The sequence below is a fragment of the Cryptotermes secundus genome, unplaced genomic scaffold (genome assembly GCF_002891405.2).
Source record: "Cryptotermes secundus unplaced genomic scaffold, Csec_1.0 scaffold846, whole genome shotgun sequence".
Lineage (NCBI taxonomy): Eukaryota > Metazoa > Arthropoda > Insecta > Blattodea > Kalotermitidae > Cryptotermes > Cryptotermes secundus.
Window position 1 is genome coordinate 386840 of NW_019739228.1, and position 20788 is coordinate 407627.

The 20788-nt window shown below is 43.9% G+C and overlaps 1 protein-coding gene across 3 annotated transcripts in view; it reads left to right on the plus strand.

Annotated features, from left to right (window-relative positions):
- Positions 1-20788, plus strand: part of LOC111871788 (UDP-N-acetylglucosamine--peptide N-acetylglucosaminyltransferase 110 kDa subunit) — a 163298-nt gene that overhangs the window by 95546 nt on the left and 46964 nt on the right. Inside the window, exon 1 of one of the 3 annotated variants that reach the window (XM_023865121.2) lies at positions 18450-18726. The exons of 1 other annotated variant lie outside the window; for it this stretch is intronic. The gene's annotated coding sequence lies outside the window, so the exon portion shown is untranslated. Of the gene's footprint in view, positions 1-18449; positions 18727-18813; positions 18905-20788 lie in introns of those variants that run through there. One more of the 3 variants, XM_023865123.2, reaches the window with a different exon arrangement.

Here is a 20788-nt window from a genome sequence, read left to right on the forward strand (position 1 = left end):
TAAGTTACGTCTCTGGAAATATACAAGTCTGATTTGATTCATCGAGCAACAAACATACAACTGAACGTTGTATATTCTCCATACTGTTAGCGTCATTTAGTAACAGACATTGAAACAAGAAGTTCTACGAAGAACTGACCGCCTACTTTCCTTTCACACTAAACGGACCGCGTAGAAAACGACTCTTCCAACAATTTTGCTATTGCATGTGTATTTGTTGCCGTGGTAACGTTTTTACCGAGTCGTTGCTTAGCAACGATACACATACACATTCTGATGGGAGGGATTAATGAAGCACGCCGCTGAAATGGGCTCAGGTCATGATGTACGTACAGAGTTTCATAGAGATTTGTTCGGGTGTTCAAAAGTTCACAGGGAAGAGATTCACAGACAGCATGCTGACTCATAAACGTACTTTTTTTTTTTCAAAATTAGGAAAGTATGCAAAAAATGGCATCACATTAGTGAAAACCTGTTTTCCTTATGTTTTATTTTGCGATTTTACATTCATACTTAGACTTTGGTGTTCATGTATTACGTATAAAGTAATTGCAAACGTAATTACACTGCACATCGCACTGTGCATGTAAATCACTTCTTGCATTTCTTCTGAACTGTAGGCGGTTGTGTTCGAAACGTCGGCGCATATTTTCATTTTGGTTCGTTCGTACCGTGAAATTTTAAGGCTCTTCTGATTTAACCAGTGCCAAGATTGTCCAACGTCACCGCGTAACCCCATCCTCTACTTCTTTTTCTGTCCACAGAATTTCGCGTAGCGTACGAGTAACTGGGGCAATGAACGAGGCGAGCTGCGGTAGCAACAACCTGGTTCTGTATTTCAGTGACGAGGGTGGCAGTTGTTCCCATAGAAACGCCAGGATGTTGTTGCCATCGTAACCGGCAGGGTCGCGTTCTGACCCCGCAGCAATCGACAAAACGCACGGTCTCGTTTCTGTATATATGATTGGATTGCGTTTGGGAGCGCTGTGCTGAGCAGATAGTTGGATAGGAAACAGGAGCTATCAGAAAACGTGGGTGGGTGTGCGGCATTATGAGCACTGTCATGATTTGTGTTCTGCGCCAGATATTAATGTGATTGGACGGAGAAGAATGATATGGGAGTGGCATCCAGTATGCTTGGATATATTGTAAATTCATAAAATACGAAATCGGCCCTGTGCCAAACAAATTAAGCACTACATCATGAAGGCGTATGGAGGAGTGGATGTGTAGAGCCAGATATTCTGGAACTCGACACTATTTTAGTTCAGTGGTCAGCTTCACGCCCACGCCGCTTTACCCTCGGGGAAAGAGCCCCCCCCCCCGTCCATCTGATAGAACGCTGGGTGGGCCCCACAACCGGTCTGGACGACGTCGAGAAGAGAAAACTCTTGCCCCTATCGGCATTCGAACTTCGACGCTCGATCGTTCAGCCCGTAGCCAGTCGCTGTATGAACCGCGGCGTCCCAGCTCCATTATAAATACATATAGAATTTAATTCGAAAATGCTTAAGGGAAACTTAAGGGGATGAGAAGATAAAGTTAAAGTAGCTGCAGTGTTTTATCAAAGCTTAATGCTATGGATACGTATTGGATAGTGGAGGTACAACTCACCGCATTTTTAATCTCTACATTTGGTGGCTAGATTCGCGTTTCGGTTTTTTATCCCCAAGTGGGCCCGAGAGTCGGTTTGGATGCTGTGGGGAAGAGAAGATCTATTTACTTTTTGCCAGGGCATAAATGCGCATTTAGCAGACTGAATTAGTTAGGGCATCGCAATTTAGCATTTCGCCATCGCTATTAAATAGATCTTACAGCTCCCAGGATAAACTGTCTTTCATTTTATGATTTTGGTCTGCAGCTAGGCCTCAAGTATACAGAATTATATGAAGGGTTTAACGCCGTGTGGTGGGATAGTGCTTATGTGAGAATGTATTTATAGCGGTTTTGCAGACTCCGTAAGAGAAAAGATTCATCCCTTGAACAACATGTACGTCCTGTCTTCGTGTTGTACGTAAACTGAAAGGAACGGCTGCCAAAGCGTTGTCCAGTCGAGTAAATTTATTTTCCAGAGCGTTTCTATAGATTTTCCATATCTCATTGGCCTTGATATTCATTTATTGCGAATACAAATATGTTGTTGCAGACCATTTTCTTAATTAGATGTAGGCCGTATTTGGGCATGTAAGGTAAGGCAAGGCTATCCCTGTAACAGGCCATGGAGACCCATAGGGTTGTGACACGTTGAGGGTCTCACATTATCTAGAGAGTCAGCTCACAGATGGCGGTAAGGTTTTCAGCCTTACGTTCCGGCCGCCCTTTACCACGCAGGTAGATTCCGTGTACTCTTTTCTGTTAAGAGGCTGGGTCGACCCCAAGGACATAGTGCGGCTGAGAGGATTAGGTCAATTCAAATCCACATCATCGAGACTCGAACCCGTGCCCCCATTTTATGGCATGTACTGTACTTTTTTATTTAATGACTTTTTAGAAGAGAATACTCAAAGTTAGACTCGAACTTCAAACTGAAATTCGCCTCACAATTTTTATATATATGCCATAGTCGGTAGTGTGATACGAAAAATGCGGACAGACACACTGATGCCCATGAACTTGTAAACTCAGTGATGGAACAGGCAGTTTCGGCTTTGGCATGTACTCTTATATCTGCTGTGTGTTTATAACTATTAGGAATTACTGTAGGATTCTGACGATGGTGTATAACACACAGAGATATTGGGTTTTCGGACTTCATCTATCGTCCTGGTTTTTTTAAGATAACCAAGAAAAGCACGACGTTTCGGAAACTAGATCTGTTTACGTCCTCAGGTGAGGGAAAAACGCCTGGAGTGCCAGTGATTGAGGCTAGCTCTTTCTAAGAGACCCAACAGAATAGGCGTTTTTCCCTCACCTGAGGACGTAAACAGATCTAGTTTCCGAAACGTCGTGCTTTTCTTGGTTATCTTAAAAAAACCAGGACGATAGATGAAGTCCGAAAACCCAATATCTCTGTGAACTATTTGGAATATTTGTCACGGATTACCAACTTTTCGTTTATGTATCACTGATACATCTTCATTGTATTTGAATTAATGTTGGTACGCCCGCGGGAAATGTCTTTGAAGCTTAAATCTCAGACCTGTCGTCTGGTTGTTCAGAGAAGTCAGAGAAATCGCGAATGAACCTCATTCAGTGAGTCAGAATAAGAGGCTGGAAGAGTTTGAAGACTGGGAATTTTAGATCCCTGTTTATTGGCTTATGGCGTCTTAAAGGGAGTCACTGTTGGGGAAAATAAGAAAATTTCCGCCTACTCACCCCCCACGCCGTCCTGGTAAATGTCAAGCATCAAGAGCTAGCATATCTTTTCTAGATCAGGGCAGTGAATCTCTCCTCAAAAAAAAAAAAAAGTCCTACTTGCATCACATCATCGAGGACGGGGTCACACATATTGTATTTTTGGGCTTTTTCCATAGTCCGGTATTCTAGAAAATAGAAGACATGACGTTTCGGAAACTGGATCTGTTTCCGTCATCAGGTGAGAGGGAGATACCTACTCAATTTGTCCCCTTAGAAAGAGTGGATCTCAATCTCCGGTGATTTGGATTAGCTCGTTCTAAGGGGCCCAACTGAGTAAGCATCCCCCCCTCTCACCTGAGGACAGAAACAGATCCAGTTTCCGAAACGTCGTGTTTTCTGTTTTCCTAGAATACCGGACGATGGAAGAAGTCCAAAAACCCAGTAATTCTGTGTTATACACCATCGTCAGAATCCTTTAGAATCTACAAAGACGGGGTCGCTTAACTGACCTTACCGGTTGTCAAGCCACTTCATTACAATATTAAATATTAGGTTAAAATTAATTTTAATTCATTTGGAACAAAATAATAAAATTAGCAGATAATTATGGTTATTAATTAGAATTTTTAAGATTTTCCCCCTTGTTTATAGCTTTTCGGCTTCCTGTCATATGCGGTCTGCATTTCATGTCATAACATATCGGCACGTTTCCCTTGTTAATAAAGTTTTGGCAGTTACTGCAGTTGGATCGCCGTGTGTTGATTGTAGATGCGTGTGCACTATTTTTCTGAGTAGTGGAACAAGGTCCACATTTATATGATTTATGTTTGATTCTTCGGACATCCAGAAGTGTACATTTTAATTTTACCGGGGTTCGGTATAATCTCTCATATCATCTGTCATGAAAGAGGCAAGAAAGAAGCCTTCGGAAACCTAGGAATAATTTTTGCTATACTAGCAATTGGTCTACTAGGATTTGTAATATGAGCACACCACATATTTACAGTAGGAATAGATGTTGATACACGGGCCTATTTCACATCAGCAACCATAATCATCGCAGTATAATAAAACAGATATAAAATATTGAAGTATTTATCTATTCATTTTATTATTTTGTTCTAACTTGAGTACACTTAATTTTAACCTTATGTTTAAACTTGCATTTGAAATACATCCGGCGTTAACGCTACGAGTAATTGTAAACACTGGCCAGTGTAGGGGAACAATAGCAGGAAAGTAGAGTGTTTATATAATATAACTTACCTGATGATGGTAATCTCCGAAACATGTATGGTGAAAACACTGTAAATCTATTCAGTTTATACATGAATTGTGTCGACGGAACATTACAATAAATAGTTCACACAGTATGACGCTAAGATACAGTCACCGGGCCGATATTCGAACATGAAACCTCCAAAGACGAAGAGCAAACACCGTGGCCTGTAGTCCGCAAGCTAATTATACCGACCGAGCGACCGCCGCTTGTCGGCGAAGTTAGTGCCAACTTTAGCGGATAGAGGGTGTCGCGTGGTCAGCGTAACGGATCCCCACGGCCGTTAATTTCGGTTTTCTAGACCGGAGCCGCTATTTCCTTGAAATAGCTCCTCAGTTATCCTCAGAAGGCTGAGTGGACCCCGTTCCAGATCCGCTACTTCTCAGAAAATCTTATAGAGCCGGGAATCGAACCCAGGAACTCTGACCACTAGACCACGGGGGCGGTTCCAAAGACAAAGTAGAATTCAAAAGTTAAAATGACATTGGCAGTGTATTTTGTGTATATAACCGTGCTTAATTAATCAGCATTACTTGTGAGTGCATAAAAATAAAATGATAATAAAACTTAATCCATATGTTAGTACGGTACTTCTTAGATGAGGAGGCTTTGTTTTTAAAATAAATATAAAATGAAATCAGCTCCAGTAAAATCCGTCAATGAATGGAGAAACAGTTGAGCGTGATTTCTGTCAGATGTTTACAGTTTTCCCTACGTCATATTTTGTCTTTTTACTCTGAACATAACTGGAACTGTCCACGCAGTGAATTGTGGGTTAAGGCATGTGCATCCAAGCTCTCTCCTCTCTCTGTCACACACATTCACTCTGACAGCATTGTCCGTGAGTTATGCTTGTGACCGGCATCAGAATTTACTCTCTGAATAGTTGGAAACTATCGCTTGATTACAGTCGATAGCGCGTTCTGATTATCCACCAACGGTAGGTCTCCATCTTTCTCCTCTGGCTCCGTCCTTTAGAATCCAAAGTGTATTTTGTTTACGGAAAGCCCACGGTTCTTTTCCCCGGGCAGGAGACCGATTTTTCTGACAGAGGTTTTCGGTTGTTTTCTCCGTGCTCTGCCGATTAATTGTGCTATAAGTTTCAGGTAGTCCACAATCACCTACCTTCACATACTTCGAAATCCGATATTCACAGTAATCAACCAGTTCGATACAGTTTAGAAAACGCCCGTAAATAATCTAAGAAACATGCCGTTTCCGAGGGACTGACGGATCCTCGCGGAGTAGTGCTTCTTATTCCTACCAAATTCGAGACTGGAGTCTTTGCCGAAAGTCTCACAGTTCTTGCGTTGTTATTAGCCTACTTTCCTTGTTTTGAAAAAATAACAGTATGGTAATAAGATATGAGGTGGACAGGGCATGTAGCACGAATGGGGGAGGCGAGGAATGCGTATAGGATATTGGTGGGAAAGTCAGAAGAAAGAGACCACTTGGAAGACCAAGGCGTGGGTGGGTGGACAATATTAAAATGGATCTTAGAGAGATAGGATGGGATGGTATTGATTGGATTGATCTGGCTTAGGATAGGGACCAGTGGGGGGCTCTTGTGAACACGGTAATATACCTTCGGGTTCCATGAAATGCTGGGAAATTCTTGAGTAGCTGAAGAAGGGCTCAGCTCCGTGAGTAAGTAAGTAAGGGTTATAAGATCACCTTCCTGTCTGTGCGTCTGTATATCAACTTTCGAATGCCTCAACTAATCTTTCTGAAACTCGGTAAGTATATTGTGACATGTAAATACATTGCTAGGTAACGGCTTGTTGAAACACGTCTCCAAGGTTATGACAGACATAAGTTCCTAGACAAGACGTACAGAAACGTTTCCGTTGTAACGGCAAGGTAAAGACTTCACACAACAACTAAAGACACGTTTTGATGACAACCGCAAAAAACGAAGAAGTAAGCCGTTGCACGAAATTTTTCATATCCGGTCGGCGTAAAGTCAGCTTAGGTTGAGAGAACACGAATACGGAAGAGAAGATTAGATACTGGAAGAGTCCTACCGAGCAGTAGAAGCCCAGTCCGAGAACAAGACAGAAGAGAAGAGATTGGGTACAGACCTACTCACCGAATTCGTACAAGGAGCATCTAATAAGAGTGGAAGTGTTCAAGACTTTGTGTGTTACTGTTCCAGTAACCTTTTGAGGTGTTGTAAGTACACGTACTTGTAGATCCGCCTGGTGATTGTCCAGTACATCGGTTCATCAATCCAGAGAACCCAATAATTACTTGTTGCGTTACCAGGATACGTGACAATATATATCTTCCCTATAGTTGCAAAGCAGCGATTCGGTAGACATTCCTGCGGCAACGAATACACACAACAGTAGAATTGTTGACGGCATCGTTTTCTTTACGGTCCGTGTCGTATCAGAGGGGAGTCTGTGGGTGTGTGTATCCCCTTTATTGTTACTAGGCAACATCTTAGTAAACTCGTTCCTACGACAACGAAGAAATGTTGGAGGCGTCGTTTTGTATGCGGTCCATGTCGTAAAATAGGAAAGTAAGGTGATTAGTTCTTAGCAAAATTTCTTGTAAAAACTTTTACATTACCGTTTAACATTTATAGGTTATTGTGCGTTCTCGGTTAGGTCTGTAATGTGTCTACGGAGCAGTGAGTAGTGGGAGAAGTACCATTTTCTTTAGATGTACAGCATCGTAACACTTGAAATCATTGACACTGGCCACTACGAACCTCCAGCTATAATCTCGTGCAGAGGGTCATCAGCTGATGTGCGAAAATCTAACTACACAGAATACAGATAATGAACATACGCTTTCCAGTAGAAGTGTCATCCCTCTACGTTGCACTGTTGTGAGCTGACTGACGGCATCGCTCGGCAGGCAAAGATTTTTTCTTGAACATTTTGTTTTTTTAGGATGCTTACATGAGTGAAGGGCCTCGCTCTACGGAAAGTATTTGAAAACAAACTGCAAAAAGAAAACAAATCTCCCTTGTGTATGCGACTACGCTTTTCCATCTCCATAGATTATATATCCCCGAACATGGAGCAGTATGGGGGAAGGGAGAAGTGCTTACAAAATTTTAGTCTTAAAAGCTTAAGGGAAGAGACTACTTTGGAGACGTAGTTGGGAAAATAACAGTAAAAAGGGGTCTTAGAGAAGTAGTGTGCGGTTTATTTTTTCGACGCTGTCAGTAGCTCAGATTATATAGCGTTGAAGATGATTCATGAATAATGAATTAAAGAGGATGTGGAATAAAAATGCGTTCGTGGTGTAATTTGAAGTACTATTCAGACATTTTTCTGATGGGACTCAGGAAATCTGCGAACACCGACAGTAGGATAGCCATACTCCGGACTGAGATTAAAACCCAGGTTCTCCAGAATGCAAAGCACTTAGCCACAACGTTCGATGAAATAGTATTTGAAGGTGATACTGCATTCAGCGGGCTCAGAATGTGATCCAGACGGCAGTGAATCGCTAGTTTCTTAAAAGAAGATAACTTTGTGATAGCTTGAGTATCAACTTCTAGAAAGACGCTGCTCCATGGATATATAGGGATACATCGAGCGGGACGTTAATGTTGAATGATAAATTGAAGAGTGCGGAAAGGAGTCGTGGAAGGAAACCCTTCGTTATGACAGTCGACCTTGGACAGAAAATCGAGCGCAGGGCCTCCATTGTACCAAGCAGGAATGTTAACTGCGACATTCGGTAAGTTCTGTGAGGAACAGGCACGCGGTAGCGTAGTTGGTTGAGGCACTATGCTACAAGCCGGAAGGTCGCGGGTTCGAGTCCCGATGAGGTCATTGGATTTTTCAGTTCACGTCATCCTTCCAGCAGCACTATGGCCCTCGAATCAGCTCAGCCTTTAACAGAAATGAGTACCAGGAATCTTCCTGGGGCGTAAAGGGCGGCCGGCGCGTAAGGCTGACAACCTCACTGCCATCTATGAGCCGACTGTCTAGAAAATGTGGGACCCTCGACACCTCAACCCTATGGGCCTCCACCGCCTGTTCCAGGGATAGCTATACTTTTTTTTTTGTAATTGCTGGTGTAATCCGGCTTCACTTCAGATACACATGCCCAGGTACATGCCCTTTCTGTTACTAATCGTTAAGCGCATTGAGGTTGTATAAGGGGTGGACCTTCTCATCCCCTGCATCGCGACCTACAGTGGTCTATTTTGCTTGCGCATTGAGGTTACTTTTCTTCCTGAACAGGAGAAGGGAACGGTAAAGGTAAAGTTGTACCTGTGCTTAGTTAAGCACTAGGCCGCGCCACAGCTCAAGCGGTTAGTCGATCCCGGGTCTGGTCAAGTGGGATTTGTGGCGGACAAAGTGGCGCTGGGGCAGGTTTTCTCCGAGTACTTCGGTTTCCCCTGCCAATCTTCATTCCACCAATTGCTCCACAATCACCCTCACCTATCATCTGGGGCTGGTACAATAGGCCAGAAGTGGCCGCAGTACAAGGGACTTAGTCCCACCCAACTAGCAATTACAAAAATAGTTAAGCACTGTGTCATGAAGACATGAGGAGTTGGAGGTATAGCCCAGCCATTCTTGACATCAGCACTAGATTGAAGTGAGTGGTCTGCTTCACGCCCCCGTATCCATTGGATAGGAGACGAGTAAGAAATTGATTTTATGGGCTCGTCAAATAACCGTCTGAAATATGGTGGGTAGATAACCCGCAGGACAAATCGTATTGTGCTGTGCGCCATCGCAATGCAAAGATTCTGACTGTGCCTTTCTTTTGCTCTCGTCTTTTTGTTTGGATTTTTTCTTTGTTTCGTTTTCTTTCTGTCTTACTTTTCTTCGTTCATTTGTTTAATTTCTTGTGCTTTCAATTTTCGCCCAGACTTGGTGCTTTGTGAGCAGCACCTTTTGCGTTCAGTGTTAATTGGATCCGGTAATGAAGTTAGGTTCGAATGGCTGCTGTATCCAAAGGAAGTGTAGAATTGTTATAAGTTCCGAAGAGGAAAACATGTTCTTTCGTACCTTATATATGAGCTACGTGTTTTGTTCGCTTCCGGTCTTAAAATATGTAATTTGTACCAGCGTAACAATATAAAGGCATTAAATAAACGTTCTTATCATGTAAAATGTCCCTGATAGCGCTTTATAAAGATGACGCGTGTGAAAGTGGAGATGAGCTTCACAAATTCTTAACCGCTGCATTAACTGGCAGTGAGTGATCAGTTTCACTCTCGGCCCGGAGAGAGTCACCGGTACGTGAGCCGGTCTGGACCTGGTGGACGAAGAACCGTGCCCCGATCTTCGAACCCATAGCCAGTCACTGTCCCGACTTAGTTATGTCATAGTTATTCATCTGTCAGATAAAGTCATATCCTGTGAAAGACGAAAGTTTATTACCGTTTTCACATATTCTGTGTTGAGATGTGGTACTTGGATCTAGACCATAACTTTAGCCCATATCTCTTAAGATCCATTTTATTATTATACCTACCCTCATCTACCAAAGAGCCGAGATAGCACCGTCGGTATAACGACTGGCTACGGGCTGGACGACCCAGTGGTCGGAGTTCGAGTCCCAGTATGGTCAAGTATTTCACTTGACGATCTCATGTAGGTAGTCTCTGGGGTCCACCCAGCCTCCTCTTCAGAGGATTGCGGGGACTCCTTCCCCGGGGGTAAAGCGTTCGGGGCGTGAAGCTGACCACTCACCAACTAGTCCCGAGGTCAAGCAAACCTGGGTCTATACATCCTCTCCCATATATGCCTTCATGGCGTAGTGTTTAGTTAGTTAAGCTCAAGGACAACTTTGCCTTGCCTTTTCTTAACCTTATCTGCCCCAAGTTCTCTGAGATCTTCCGATCATATTATCGTTGCATTTCACAGTTCCAGTGTCAGTGCTACATATTCTGCCCCTCCCACTTAATCTAGTAGGGATTCCACTGTTACCTGAAGAACAAAGTTGAGTATGTTATGAATTGATACAAAGAGATTCAGCCTAAGATTCTCCCGGCATTGTTGGGAAGATCTGAACTGAATCCTTGGTAATTCTGAAGTGGACTGGCTAACAAGTTCTTGTAGTAGATCTTTTATTACATTTGGCTTCTGATGGGAGTTTCACTTGCCATTGATAGTGCAGTCGCAGTATTCCTGTCTGGGGGATGAAGAAATATTATATAACGTACTTATGACTACGCATATAAATCAACACGAGATACAGCAAACCAGGTATGCTGAGTGAAACGAAGAAGTTAGTGCTTTAGCACATCATTCTCATTCCTAAGTAATTTCCTCAGTTTATATTTGCCATGCCGGTCACGGTGTAGGGCATGTACTCATTTCGCTCGCTCGGAAGCCGGAATAGTGGGTTCTAATCCCACACAAGGCATGGATGTTTGGTATGTGTGTTTATTCTGTGTTTGTATTGTTCCTGTGGTAGGTAGAGGCCTTGCGACGAAATGATCCCTCGTCCAAGTAGTCCTTCCGTCTGTAAAATGATCAAAATGAAAAAACAGAACCTCGACACCGTAAGGTGCACGAGGAGCGGATTAAGTAAATACATACGAGGGTTGGAACTTTAATAGTGGCAGAACTGCTGTAGAGACGCCATGCAACGGAACCAAATAATGTCGCTTATACTACACGTTTTTACATACCTACCTTACCTCAGAGCAAATGGACTCTCCCTTCCCACATCACGCGCATGCGCAGTGACGAGAAGAACAGACCCTCGTGTTAGCTGGCGCACCAATGTAGTGTTGTCACAATGTTTTCGAAGCAGGAACAACGGAGTTGGATGAAGATTGAATGTGCCAGAGGCCGTACAGCAAGACAGTGTCATCAAGGTCTTCAAGAGGCTTGCGGGGAATCTGCATTGCCTTACAGAACAGTGGCAAGGTGGGTAAAAGCCTTCAACGAGGGACGCCAAAATGTGTCAGACGTGCGTCGGCCAGGTCGTCCTGTCGTCAGTGAAGAAGAAGTGTATGCTCTTTCCGCGTTACTGGAGAGTGATCGACGCCATACGATTCGTGAGCTGGCCCGAGAGACAGGATTAGCGCATACGACTGTGCTTCACATTCTGAAGGAACGCCTGGGCATGAGAAAAATTTCATCACGATGGGTTCCGCATGTTTTGACGGAAATGCAGAAATGGCTACGATGCGACACTGCTCGTAACCACTTGGAACGCTATGAGCGCGAAGGAGAGACTTTCTTACGCCGTATCATTACGATGGATGAGCCATGAGCCAAATCGTACGAGCCACAAATGAAACGCCAGTCGAACGAATAGCGTCATTACGGGTCACCACGAAAATCTAAAGTTCGTCAGAACCCCAGCAATGTGGAAGTTATGGTGATTCTCGTGTACGACTATGATGGTGTTATCCTAACGCATACCGTTCCCCGACAGCAGACCGTCAATGCGCAGTATTACTGTTCATTTTTGGAACACAACCAGCGACCAGCTTTGAGAAAGAAGCAGCGACACTTTCTGCAGAACCCACCCATCATTTTGCAGGACAATGCTCGGCCGCATGCAGCGCAGCTGTGGCTGATTTGTTCGATCGATGGGGCAGGGAAGTGCTGTACCATCCACCGTTCTCCCCGGACTTAAGCCCTTGTGACTTCGACTTGATTCCTAAGATGAAGGGACCACTTCGTGGCATTCGCTTCAGAACTGTTCCAGAGATTCTTCAGGCAGTAGACCGCTCCATTCGAACTGTCAACACAACAGGCGCTGCTAAAGGTATCCTACGACTTCCACATCGCTGGCAACAGGTTGTACACAATGCTGGTGACTACATTGAAGGGCACTAAAACTTTCGAAACATGCATCTATTTTGTATCAGTTGTAAATAAATAGTTGCCACTATTGAAGTTCCAACCCCCGTATATTTGCCCTGCAAGTAGGAGTCCAACATAGGTGAGGGAATGGTTTTTGAAACCACGTTTTTTAACCTGTGGAATTTAATGTTTGGCCATGTTGGTCCTATACCTGAGCTCAAATCAGACTTCCCAGTTTCTCAAAAGATGTACGTCTTGCAGATGTGGTCTGGGTCGAATGCGTTGTGATTGTCATAAAGACAGATTAGTATGTGCAGTAAGTTCATATCAGTGCTATTTAGGCAAGCGGAATTGCTCAGACTACATTTGTGTAAACTTTAAATTTGGTATACCATGCCCCTAGGGGGCACGCGGTAGCGTAGTTGGTTAAAGCACTATATGCTACAAGCCGAAAGGTCGCGAGATCGAATCCCGATAAGGTCTTTTTTTTAATTTACCTAATTCTTCCAGCCGCACTATGGCCCTGGGGTCGACTCAGCCTCTAACAGAAATGAGTACCAGGAATATTCTTGGAGGTAAAGGGCGGCCGGCGCGTAAGGCTGACAACCTTACCGCCGTCTATGAGCCGATTGTCTAGAAAATGTAAGAGCCTCAGCATCTCACAGCCCTATGGTCCTCCACGTCCTGTTACAGGGATACCTTTACTTTTACTTTTTATACCTTGCCTCTTATATTAAATTCTTGTGAAGTTCCTGCTTATGTCCTGCGTCCTGTGGGTGAAAATGTCGCACAATATCGGTGCCCGTGGCGATACCCTGTGAACCTGTCCGTGTTGTGTCGCGGTCGTCATCTTAACTATGCAACGTGCATACAAATCCTGTATAAGTAGAGCTTGTCTCGCGGGCTCATCTTTGTTACGGGAAGTGACGTGAGCTTCATGTTGTCATCACAGTGCATTTAAGATTGAGTACTGTCGTCTGGGATTTGATGCCATGTAATCCTATAGAACTTCACCAGTGATTTTGAGGAACGTCAGTGAACTTCACGATGACATGGCGGCATATCCCAGAAACTAGTACTAATTTTTTCTCTCGCTCCCACTTTGGAGCATAGGGTTGATTTATGAGTTTCATGATCATTTTTCACAGACGGTAGGACTCCTTTGACGGGCGATCAAAAGGCCGCTACCTAAACACAGGACAACACAGACATTGATGCCTTGTGTGGGATTCGAACCCACGATCCGGCTTCCGACAGTACATACCTTAGACCGCTTGGCTGCCGTGACCTGCAGTACTCTTCATAATCACCTCAAATTCAGCATTTCAGATTTGCTGGGGAACAGTAGTTGACCCAGCCCGGCCTCTAATGTACAGCTGATTTTCTGCTTTGTGTGTAGAAAACTATCGCCAAAGCGTTAAGGCGAAATTGTACTACGCTCTCTTCTGACTCGTGGACCTAACTGATAATTCGAGTATCGATCGAAATGCTTATATATGGTAATTTTGCCTTCAGATTTTTGTTACCCACAGGGTTGTTTAGGAAATACGGCAAAACTGGGCAGATTATAACAGCCGTACCTATGTACATGGAAACCCGTGTCACCGTTTATCCTTAAGTTTTCTCTTGATGCCGACTCCCTGCAGGCAAATTACAGAACAGATCGTGAAACAGACCGCGACTTCTTTCAAATATGTGTGTATGTTCCCAAGTTCTTCCATGTCATTCAGCGTTGTGTAGTCTGCAGTTGAAGTGGAATCGTTAAATACAAGAAGTTCTGGGAAGAACCAGCCGCTTACTTTCCTTTGTTACGACACGGACCGAATAGAAAATGACGCATCCAACAATTCTCTGTTGTCGCGGGAACGTGTTTATCGAGCCGTTGCCTAGCAACGATAAGGGACATACGCAGACCCACACTCTCCTTTGATACGGCATGGGCCGCATAGAAAATGACACGTCCAACAATTCTTCTGTTGCGTGTATTCATTGCAGCGGGAACGTGTTTACCCAGCCGTTGCCTAGCAACGGTAGGAGGAATACAAACATACAGACTGATGGAAGGGATTTATGAAGTACGCCGTTGAAATGAACTCAGATGGCATGATGTATTTACCAAGTTTCATGAAGACTGGTTCAGAGATTCGGAAGTTGTTAGGGGGGGGCGGAGTATACATAGACAGCAAGGTGATCTCATGAGTTTACTTTTATTTTTTCAGAATAAGAAAAGTAGGCAGAGAATCAACCAGTTGTGGTGTTATTTTCCTCCCTTAAAAGTTTCTTTGTACAGTTCTTACAGTTGTCTTGAAAAGAAGCATCTTGTCACAGTGACTGCGCGGTCAAAGATACTTGGGCTCGCTGGAACGCAAGGATTGAGGTTCGAGTCCCACTGCATAACTCTGTGATGTGTATCCCTATATAGATACAGACATTAAAATGTGTCTATCCCCGTCAAAGAGTCTGCCAGGTGCCTGTAAATATTCGTTATTTCGTATTTTAATCCTGAATCTGAACAAACAGAAAGCCCAATCCGCCCGATGGTTGAAGAAGTAATGTTTTATTTGCGTTAAATTACCTTAACAATAGATGCTCTAACTTCACTATCGATCATGCAGTCGGGGAGGAGGGCCGCGGGTTGTGCCAAAGCTCTATGTTATTTGTATTTTGAGGACCCTTCAGGGTCGTTCAGTTTGCCATCCATCACCGCGAACTTCCCATCTTTGTCTCTGTTAGTTCCTCAAAACTTGAGTGGGAGGTTATTGGGAGCCATCCAGATCTGACGATGGTGCAGTTATGTGCTCCTGGCCTTCGTTTCTGTATATCATACTCCTGTGCTGTGATGCTTTGGGAGAAATTGTGTACGTTTGGGAAATTCAGTTAAATTGATCGTGGCTGAAAATGATTATGAACATTCCAGTTCCAAACTTCTTAGTGCATACGAGTTCTGACAATAAATTTCGCGAATTCGCCGCCGTATGCTTGCCGTGGAAGCAGCGGACAAACTGCAGTATGGTTTTATGACGTTTGAATATCGTTTCACAACAGTGTTGTTATCTATGGCAGTCTCTTTATGAGTGGCGTCTATTATTGTCTGATTATGTTTTGGTGTCTTGCATCACGAAAATGCACCTGCTCACACCGCCCTGTCTGTGAGGGAGTTTTTAGCTAGTAAAACAACTGTGCTGGAACACCCTGCCTATTCGCTGGATGTGGCCCCCAGTGACTTTTTACTGTTCGCGAAGATAATTGAAAGGAAGGCATTTTGATGACAGTAATACGACGGCAGCACTGAAGGCTAATCCACAAAACCAGTTCCAAAATTGTTTTGAAGGGTGAACTAGGCGCTGGCATCAGGGCATAGCTTCACAAGGGGAGTATTTTGAAGGCGACCACAGTGATTGAGGTATATGTCACTTTTATTGCGATGAGTTCGCGAACTTTATTGCCACACTGCTTTGACATGAAAATTCCTTATTAACAAACACTAGAAGACAGTCTCGCCAGGTTGTACTACAATTTAGTGCAAGTCAGTGTGAGCACAATTGACGGCCTTACAGGCGTCGAAACGAAATTCCACTTCACTCCGCACCCGGGACAGCATATCCGCAGGCACCACAGCGGTAGCCGCCGTAACCCCTCGGCGCAAATCGAGAGGAGAGACTACCGTTTCGCTGTGCACGACGTCTTTGAAGAAGTCCATGGATGTTAAGTCAGGTCTGCTTGGAGCCCAATTAATCGGCCCTCCCATACCGGTCCATCGGCCAGGAAATCGTTCGTCCAGAGCAGTGCGTGCAGTGGCACATAAATAGGCTGGTACGCCATCTTGTTGGAAAATGAGGCCGTCAACTTCAGCTGCTAGTAACTTTATATTTGGCTGCAGCCACTTGCTCACGCTGGTTCCTCGCTCGCGTTTTTTGTACCCTGAAGATGGAGGCGATACGTTCCTCCGAAACGTCAGTTAACACACGGTTCCACATCCCAGAAGACGGCATTCGGAAATTCCGAAGTAGCAATAACTGGAAACAGCACAGGTCGAACGCATAAAAAGGGCTCAACACGATCTGACTTCATTATGAGAAATGTATGTAAGTGCCCTTCAGTGTCTGCTGGACGCCGGATGAGAAAGCCTGTTTCAAGGTTGTGCCTCAGCATTTGCCGTGACGAACGTAAGTAAGATAACTGAATCCTTCAGAATGTCTGTTGTCATCTTAACGAGAAGTAGAATTAAATTAAGAGCAGAGTCTTATTTCGAGTGGTTTTTTGGAAATAAACAGCTCCCATACTCGTTGATGGCCTCTTCCGGTTTACTTGCAAGGAAACATCAACTGCGGTCATGCAGTATAGGAAGTTTAATCTAATGCGAGGTTAGGAAGAACTTGGCCACCCTTTATGGTTATATTATTTCTTCTGAAGTAGATTTAGCCGATTGCATTAGTCGCGCGGTTCAATTCGCGTTCTGTGTTCGATTGCTGAAATACTGGTCATGGGTTCAAAACCCACTCGGCGTGGATATATGTCCGTGATTGTGTTTGCGGTGTCCTGTGTAGGTAGAGGTTTTGTCATGAGCTGATCGTACGTCCGATGAATTCTGCTAAGTGTCTAGAAACGGTTCATACTTCCGGTTTTGTTTAACGGAACAGACCTGGAGGCCAGATCTCTAAGTAAGAAGGCCCTAGATGCCATGGTGAGATGCACACGCGCTTCAACATGCACTAGAATTGAAGTGGGGTGTTTGCCATCAGCTGCCGACAGGTCCCTATAGCTAAGACAGAATATGACTTAGAGTCTCAGTGTTTCCCAGTAACGAGAGTAACGCAAGATTAATCCATGCAACCATGAATGTATCACACAGTTTAATATCTACGCCTATGGCTGGAGTCGGGGTTCAGTTCCCGGCAGGAACAAGATATTTTCTCCATAACGTCCAGACCGGCTTTGGAACTCTGGTACCGGGGTATGTTTCCCCAGAGGTAAATTGGCAGGACAGTGAGTTGACCACTCACCTCCAACTAGTGCCGAGGTTAAGTCGGGATAAAAGTGGTGGAGCTATACTTCTACCCTCCATACGTCTTCATGGTGGTGTGCTTGATTGATTAAACCCAGAAACAGTTTTACTCCTACGTGTATGTCTTCAAATTTGTGTTATCCTTTAAGATTTTCCTATTAAAATTGTGTATTCATTTATCCGTGCGTTACTTATTTTTGCCTGGGCCGCGTCATAGCTCAGGCGGTTAGTCGCTGGCTTCCCACCGCGGGATTTGTGTTGGACAAAGTATCGCTGGGGCGGGTTTTCTCCGAGTACTTCGGTTTCCCCTGCCAATCTTCCTTCCACCAAATTCTCCATCATAATCACACGGGGCAGGCTACAATAGGCCAACAGTGGCCGCCGTGCCGAGTGGACCCAGTCGGACTCCAACCCCCACTAAGCGAAATTATTCTTGCCTGTCTTGTGAGACATAAGGTGCCAGAACTAGCAAATGCTGAAACAGTACAGAACATAATTTCGTATGTTAGTGGTCTTTGGGTTTTTAGACAAGGCGCGAGAAATAAAAGATTTTGATCGGGGTGGTAGCAGGCACGTTCCAAATGTAATGGGCTCTTTAATTTTATCATAAATATAATTCTGATTTATAACAGTTTCCATACATTCAAACTTCTCAGCATTTTCAGGCGGGCTTTCGCTGCCCGTACAGAATGATTTTGTTTTGCATTCTAATATGCAGCAGGTCCCCCCCCCCTCACATAAAATGCAACACTTTCAGTTTTGGAGAAAAAATATTGTGTAATCACATGACTGCCTTTCTGGTTCTACTTATTATTTATATGTTGACTGCTCATTACGTCATCCGGAAGCGCTCTTTGGCCCTGTCAAAAGAGACCCGTAAGAAAGATGGCTGTTTCGTTTGGATATATGCCAGTGTGTTTAGATTTTGCTGTGCTGGCATCCAGAATAATGTAGCAAGTCCGATATGAATTGGACGTATGTTCCGTTTGGGGGGCGTCTTCCTTGGTGCTGTTGGATTGGACCCGACCACGTGGGTTGCCATGGGAACGGACGGACTGCCCTGCTACAGCAAGGAGGAAGAGAGCTGGGTGACTCCACGGACGGGCGGCTTGTAGTCTCAACCTAGCCCTTCGTGTGTTCGTTTCTGTGTGTGTGCCAGCTCCGAGGTAGTGAAAATCTCAGGACAGAACCCCCTCCCACACACCCACCTTTTTAACAGGACCAAAAGGGCGGTTACTTGACATCCGACGGTTCGTGGTGTTATCAGAGCTTACGCCTCTATGCTCACCCTTTCGTGCCTAAATACAGTGTGTTGTGTGTCCAGCGAGTGTGCGTTCTCATTATGACTGCCCTAGTGTTAGCAGCCCGCGCCGTCGAAATTCAGACGTAAAACTGTTCGTGTAAGGGTGTAACCAACAGCACATACATAATTATAAATTTATACGTCTTACTATTCTCTTTAAACGTCAGTGCTAACTGCACTGGTTTCCGGTCTTCTGAAGAAATGTGTTTTATGTTAATAAAAATCTGTATAGTACGAATAATCACTACAGTAATTCGAATAACTTGAATCCAATCGTACGTATGTAGCACGCGAAATGTTCGCATTTTTGTACAGATTGTCTGCATTTGCAGTGTCCAGCATTCCACTCGTGAAACAACATTTAACACGACACAGTACAACAGTTTTAATATAGTGATGTGAATACCATACTTTTTTTTACAGGCTCAAGGAATTTGTAATTTAAGGGCCACAGGTTCTTGTTTGTTACTGTCTGGTATTGAGAGTTATAATCATGTGTTCGGAAACGGTATATAGATGAACAGTTTTTCTTGTTAGGCTGCAGAAATTGCAAGCCATAGAGATTCATATGAAGGTGTATTGTAGGTGCGCCTGTTGTTATTCTGCAGTTTACCCGCTGCCATATTGTAGGCGTGAACCTCACACGTATCCGTACATAAAGTTAGGTTTAGTAAACTTACATATGCATGTGACAGAATTCGGTAGAGAAAGCTTTTGGATGTCGGAGTGAAATGCAGAAGATGCATCATGTTGGTTGTGACGTAGTAAGGGGAAAACATTCGCCCATAGTGTGAAATTGTATTATCAGTCCGTACTTCCGTTGTCGACAGAATCATATCGACTTGGAATTCCTGTCGATTGTTCGTTTGGTGAACGATAATGCCGAATGCTAGTAACATGGGTTGAATACGTATTTCTCTGAATTATAAATGTAACTTCCTTGTTAACTTGCAACCACATCAGATATATAGAGAGTGTTAGTCAATAATTAACAGAAATTGCAGCTAACAAATGTGTTAAAATTAATGTTTGTCTGTGGTGTGCTTGATTGTTGATTTATTTGATGACCCCAGTTTCAGTTGTCTAGGTTATATAGTGTCGAATGGTAGCATAATATGTAAGTAATGAATGGGACGGGATGTGGAAGTAAGCATTCGCGGCCAGTTATGAATTTACTCTGTAGTATAGTCGGTATAGCGACTGGCTACGAGCTGGACGAGTTCGAGTCACGGTAGGGTCGAGAATTTTCTCTTCTCCAAATCGTCCAGACCGGCTCTGGGGTCCACCCAACCTCCTATCCAATGCGTACCGGGGGTAAAGCGGCCGGGGCGTGAATGTGAGCACTCATCTGCAAGTAGTGCTGAGGTCAAGAAAGTGTGGATCTATACATCCACCCCTCCATACGCCTTCGTGGCGTAGTGCTTAATTCGTTGAGCACAGGAACAACTTTACATTTACCTTCCGGAATTGGACTGAAGGAAGACGGTAGAATTCACCGTGAGGATAGCGACCAGTGTGTCAAGATGTGAGCATAGACTTCCCGAATATGAAGGAGCACTAAACACTCAACCCCGGAACGTTTCCGTGGAAATATGGTTGTGTTTGGAATTTATATATTGCCGCGGCGGTGAATATTCGTGTTGTCTCGTGGCTTATGACACCTTCTAGTCTGCTAGATAGGTTCTAACGTCTCGGAGAAACAGTCTGCCTCCATCTTCATTGTACAAGTGAAGGTGGAGATAGTATGTTACTACGAAACGTTGATACACAACGATCAGACTACAGGATGTCAATACAGGACCACAGTATGAACAGCATTCTGGTTGCTCAAGTGTAGTACTCTGGCAGATGCGTGCTATTAATTACAAGAAATCATGCCTTGATTCTGACGGATTTGCCCAGTTCTGAGATTTATAAATTAGTGTTAAAATACGGCAATGAAGTGGTCATTTTTTCAAGATGTTTCACTGCCAAATTATGTATGCATTTTTTGTTGTTCCTGTTCTACAAGCTTCATAACATCCTAGATTGCACTATCGTAAGAGTGCTGGGCTAGCTATGTAAACCATGAAGTTCCTCGTGTTGTCTCTATATCCCAAATATTTAAAAAGACCAATAAAAACGTCAATTATTTTTTCAAAACAATTAATTCCCTAAAA